Below are 6442 nucleotides of genomic sequence, written 5' to 3'. Positions count from 1 at the left end.
ATTCAGAATTTTTTTTATTAAAAAAAAAGCCCATGCAACTATATTTTATAGAGTTCTTAAAAAGCGTGCCAAAAAATGATGTTAACAATCCAACGGGACGGAGGGAGTAGTAATTTATGAAATTAGAAATTTAGGGTGGATAAATTTGGTTTCAACAAATTTATTGAACGCGGATAAGGGATGTCAAACAAAATCAGAGAGTACCCGAATATAGGGAAAAAGATTGACAGCATATTCAAACATAAGAAAAAGATTGATCATAATGATAATTTATGATCATATATCGTACACATTTAAATGTAGTTGTATACAAATAAAATTTATATATTTATATTATATTATATTTATATAAAAAGAATTTTGGTGGTCTTCTAATCTCTCCTATATTTGCCCGGGCACAACTGTAATGTAAAATTTAGTTAATTTGTGTAATTCTCATAACCCAAATTTTAATCATACACAGAAAAAGCTGTACAGCTTGATTATTTAGTTATCACTAACTATAATTTTATAAAATGAGATCATTCCTAAAGACGAATAATCAGCAATAAGAAAATATATTTCACTTTATTTTATGACATGTGTTTACATTTAAGCCTCCTTCCAGATGAACGTTTGATTTCCCGTTTGTTAAACAATTTTAATCTTGTTGACTACAATTTATATTTCCAAGATTATATAACAAACGAATTTGTTGACATATTTTATTTTCAATATTAATAATTGAAACATACTTGAAAATCTATAATTTATCAATTGTCCCATAGTTTAACCATTTAGTCACATTTAGATTAATAATCAGCCACATGCATTGAGAACTAAACTAACTAGAATGAGCCGTCCTTTTAGTTTTGGTGCTGCAAAAATAATTGTAAAAAGATAGAGGTTTAATTTAATTTCTTAACTGAAAATTGAATTTTAAATGTTAAACTAAAAGCCTATATATCTTTACTATGCAAGTGAAAATAAGTTTTTCCATAAATTCTTATTAAAATATATCTACAATTATCTTAATTTTGAAACACGTGCTTATCAAATATGAAAGTCGGTGCAACAAGAAACTAGTATATCACACTTCCCAGGACACGTGGCATCATGTTAGATAACACGTGGCCCGACCCTGTTCCCATCTATTTGTATATATGTGTTGTGCAGACAGACTTGATCAATAAACAGATTATTATCGTTCTTTCAAAGAGTTTGTTAGAGTTTTCTTTCAAAGAAATGGAAGCCGCCACTTTGTCTAGCTGCAAAATTTCTCATTCACTTGCACCTCTTATGATACCACAAACCACAAATTATTCGGTTAACACAAAACTGCCTCAAACTCAAAAAAAATTGATAGGTTGCACAAGTACAAAACTTTGGCATGGGAAACGTGCATGTGGATTAGTGATGGGTTGTGCTAAAAGTGGAGGTGGTTCCTTGACGGAAATGGAGGCCAAGATAAAGTCGGAACGAGATTCAGATTTTGAGGGCAAGTGTCAAGGGAAAGAGGGGATAGTTGAGCTCATGGAGTGTTTGGAAAGTGAAGCAATTATGGGGGAAGATGAAGGCAAAGATGCTAGTGACTACAATCGAAGGGCAAAGATTTTTGACAAGAGTGCTCAAGTTTTCCAGGCTCTCAAAGAAGAAACTGAAGAGTCCCGGGAAGATGCATGATTTAGTTGGATGTATTACTATGATCTCTAGGTCAAAAAGTCAATCATCTATCATGTATAATTAGTTGTGTGGTTATGTACTAAGCAGGAGTTACGTGTAAAATTATCTGTGTAATTACTTGTGTAATTACTTTGTGTAATTACTGCAATCCAATAAAACATAAGAATAATAATTTAATGAATTACTTTGGAAATGTGGTCAAAGCTCTTGTTATCATTTTTCTTTCTTGCTTCCTAATGCTATCTTCCAGAATCCTATCAACATGGAAGCCAACTCCTGAATCTTCTTCCTTAAAATGTTCCACCAGATGTATAATAAGCTTTCCAACGTAAAATTCATGTATTTTGTTGGTTAAGAAGTGTATGAATATTTAAACACATGTAGTGAAACTGGATTTGACAAGTTGCAGTTAGAGAGCTGTCATTAATCACGAACACAAATACAAAAGAGCAAAACAAAATAAACTACTACTCGATAAACACAGATTTAGCAGCACAAACTGTCTTCGAACATTGACCAGCTTACGAGGGAAGGGCCGGAGATCTCATTAAATCTTAGTATAACCATAAAGTAGATAATAATCACATGTCGTATAATCTTATGAGTAAGTTTTTAATTGGATTTGAAAACATATATTTTATATCAAATAATGGATATTAAATTACATAAAATAAATTATCACATCTTTAGTAAAATATATACCAAACAACCCTAAATATATACAAAGAACCCCAAATAAGATAATTATTTGCCCATTCCAGCCCTTCTACTCTCTCATTCACAAGGTTGAAAAGCACATAACCACACATAAGAAAAATATTCATCCATTCTGGCATTCTTCCTTTCTCATTCACAAGACCGCCTCCCTCTCAATAATCTTTATCAGCAAAGATTTGCACCCTCACTGGTCCTTCAATATCATTAGCTACAACATTGAACTTTGAAACACAATTTTTCAACACATTCCAGTATCTCCTCACCAAACGTTCAACACGGACAAAGATAATTACAGAAATAACATTGACAGCAACGCAAATATAATAATTAAAATTCATCCACAAATTATTACATCAACAAGTCCTCATGCGTGCACCTTGTCAACGGATACATGGACCCTCAAAAAGAAAAACTATCTTCAGTAAATGAATCTCATGACAGATTCGACAACAAACAACTACGAAAATGATGCATTATTAAATGATACATGTTTATACTTGAAAAACTTGTAGCACCAGAATTTCACATTTCAATTTCCTTCAGGCTCCGGTTTCTCAAAAAAAGTCTTCCTCACCCAGTCGAATGGCTGCAAGTAAAGCAAAAGAAAAACTGTGAGTAAACAATCAAACAGTGCATCAAAATGCAGAAATAAAACAATATATCACGTTGTAGAAAATGCAGAGCTTGAGAAGAAGAAAACAAATGCAACTTAATACTCAAACAAAATTTGCTACAGCAATTAAACCATAAAAGAAATAGGAGACGATTTAAAAACACATTAACAGTGGGTAATCAACACAATAGTATCTCATCTCGATGCACAATCAATAATCCAACTATTTTATTATACCCACAGGGGACAAAACATTCTTCACACTCCTGACTTCCCAATAACATTATGCACTGGCATAAAAGATTGTCATGCATCACTACAAAAGCATGAAAAGAAAGATCAAGCACTATCTACAATCAATCAAAATCTGAATGAAAATTAAGGATTTGCGATCCTTCCAAAGCAGGGAGGTGCGACAGAAATCGAGTTTGCATTGCTATTTTAATTCGATTGAAACATCTGAATCCAGATAATTACTAGTAGCACATAAATGAATAGCATACAACAGCAAAATTGTGTTTCACTTTTTTTTTTATCAGCCGGCCTGCAGCCCAAGGGGAAAGGATTACATATGAGATAATATGAAGGACGGTAGGAATATATACTATTCAGCTTTGTCCGCCACTCATCGAAATGGTAATAAGCTAAGGAGTCACGAAAGGTAAAATGGATATACATACCGTTCGTATCTATGATTTCCGAGTCTACGTAATAAAAATCCTTCAACTCAAGCTTCCAAGAACTGATCTACTTTGTCTAATTTCTAAAATTTAGAAAGAAAGCAATAGCAATATAGGATACATTAAGATCTGCACCTGCCTACTTGTTCCATCTCACACTATCAGCAATTCATAACCAAAACTGAACTGCAACAAACTAATCAAAACGATACTTTGTCTAATCCATCATCATTTAGTACGAGAGTCCAAGTCGCCCTAGAATGCGCAACAGGATATTGCTAGTAAGTCCACATTCTTCATACATTCTAATTAGTAGAACTACAATCACATTACACAATTAGCAAATATACACACAGTCACACACACATCCGAAAACATTTCTGAAATGCGGAAAGTGAGCTAAATTCCTTTACAAATATATCACATATCCCCTCGACTCAACATTTCAACACAAAACAAATTACTGAACAATAGATCATAACATAACAAGAATTAAATTTGAATAAATTGAACTACAAATTAAGATCTGAATAACATAAAACCTAAATCATCCTTTACATATTAGTCAACGACATAAAAGTGAAATCAAGATGTCGATCTATATAGTTATGATTAATAGTTACAGTATAAGAAAAGAAGAAAGGCAAGCAGAAAAGAGAGAGGAGAGACCTGAACGAGATAAATAGCGCCGCCGAGAGCGGCGGTGCCCCAAATAGCAGCAGATTGAAGATCCTGAGGCCTAATACGCTTAAGCAAGCTTGATTTTGATGGTGATACACCGTACATCTTTCTTCTCTTGTTAACAAACGATGATAAGAGGTATAAATTTATGACCGATTTAGCCGCCGGCTCTCTTTTAACAATGGCTTGGATTTCGATTTTACATTTCCACCTTTATTTCGACAAATAACTTAAAACTATGTTACACTTTTATCGGTAGTTTAATATTATAATTAATTTTATTTTGTGTCCAGGTATACATATGCTTGGGACCTGTTAAAAATCATACAGTTTTATACCGCGACCAAGATTAAAACAAAATTTTAGTATGTTCAGCGCTTTTTTAGCGTTGGACGGGGGAAACCCATTTTTCCCCATCTAGGGTTTTTTAGCGTTGGACAGGGGTTTTCCCCGTCCGGCGCTAAAAAAGCGCTGAACATACTAAAATTTAGGGGTGATCGCGGTGCAGGCGGTGCGGTTTTTCACTAAAACCGCGAATCAAAGCGCGCATGCAGTTTGGTTAAAAACTTAATCCGCAACCGCACCACGCTAGCATAAAAACCGCGTAAACCGCACCACAAAAATGCGGTGCGATGCGGTTTGTGCGTTGTGTATGCTTAAGAATAAATATTTTTAGTTGAAATTAGAAATAAAATTTAAATATACAATAATTAAAATCTTTTCTTGTAATGAATTTATATTGTATTTATCATTTCAGAACTACAACAACTACCAAAATAATACAAACAAAAGTGTAAATATGATAATAAATATGAATACTAAAAGACATATTATAATAATATAATCATTTCATACAAATTTGATATAATAGTAATGCGAGATTGATAAGATAATTATTAACTATTATTTGAAGAGATTTAACGAATATATATAACAAAATTATAAATAATATGTAGAAAATAATATAATTTTATTTGACAATCACTAATATATTTATATATATATATTATAATATTGCAGTGCGGTGCGGTTTGAACCGCACTAGGAATATGTCAAACCGCAACCTGCACCGCACCGCGCGGTTTGTGAAAAATTCAAACCGCGTTTTGCGGTACGGTGCGGGCGGTTTATGCGGTTTGAGCGGTTTCTTGATCACCCCTACTAAAATTTTGTTTAATCCTGAAGCTGCATGATTTTTAAAAAGCCCCTAGCATAGACCTGGACCCTTTTATTTTTTTTTTCACAGGTGAAATAATTTTTTAAGTTGTTGAGATTAAATATTGTTTCACGTATACTTGAAATCAATTATTTTTTTATATTTTTCTAAATAGAGTATGGTGTGTAATTTATTTGCATTTACTTGAAAGATTATTTTTTAACAAAAATAATTAAAAAGGCATCTTTCAAAAATATCAAAGAACAATTATGTGCTCATAGTCCATGGGGCGGCACCTGAACAACAAGCCATGCAGGGCACTGGTACAGTTTCATCCTATACAGTTTGTGTGTGTTTACATCTCCTAATATTGATTGTAATCAAGACCTCAAACAAGAAAAAAAAAATAATAATTCAGGAGTACACCTCATTGTAACTGTGATTAGTATTGCTAAGTTCTTCTGATGGATCATGCATTTGTGTAATTTGATCAATTAGAATCAAGTCTTTTTCGACGATGCTGGTAATGAATCGTACTCATAGATAGACATCAATGAAAATGTTGTAGAACCAACGAATCATAATAAATATACTCCATACACCATAGACATCAATTTCCTATGCTAGCTGAGTAGCTGGAGTTTGTTTGAAAGTAGACATTGAATTGGCTGCAGGAATAGAGAGATTTTCATGATTCAGACAATGTGAGAGAGGCAGAGGCTGATACAGTAAGCTTTATTTGATAGCTAATTAAAGCCTAGTCCCAGTTTATGCCAGCGACGACTAGGCTAGTGACCCCCTCTAGCCTTGGTCTGTCACTTCTACTTATCTCTGTTGCCCAAACTTCTCATAGAAGTAAGGAGAGGGTAGAAGCGTTTATGCAAGTTGTGTATGTCTCAGAGTATCCATAGCCTAAGTTCCGAATGGGAGGTA

The 6442-nt window shown here is 33.4% G+C and overlaps 1 long non-coding RNA gene across 1 annotated transcript; it reads right to left on the bottom strand.

Moving 5' to 3' along the window:
• Positions 1 to 2682: 2682 nt before the first annotated feature.
• On the bottom strand, positions 2683 to 4596 carry LOC108216450 (uncharacterized). Its single transcript, XR_001806091.2, has 2 exons — positions 4342 to 4596; positions 2683 to 2965 (listed from the first exon to the last, which is right to left on the bottom strand). It is a non-coding gene; the product is annotated as an uncharacterized LOC108216450 (long non-coding RNA).
• Positions 4597 to 6442: the final 1846 nt, after the last annotated feature.

Source organism: Daucus carota, chromosome 4, assembly GCF_001625215.2.
Source record: "Daucus carota subsp. sativus chromosome 4, DH1 v3.0, whole genome shotgun sequence".
Taxonomy (NCBI): domain Eukaryota; kingdom Viridiplantae; phylum Streptophyta; class Magnoliopsida; order Apiales; family Apiaceae; genus Daucus; species Daucus carota.
Note: the sequence above shows the minus strand (reverse complement) of the source record. Positions and strands in the feature narration are given on the sequence as shown.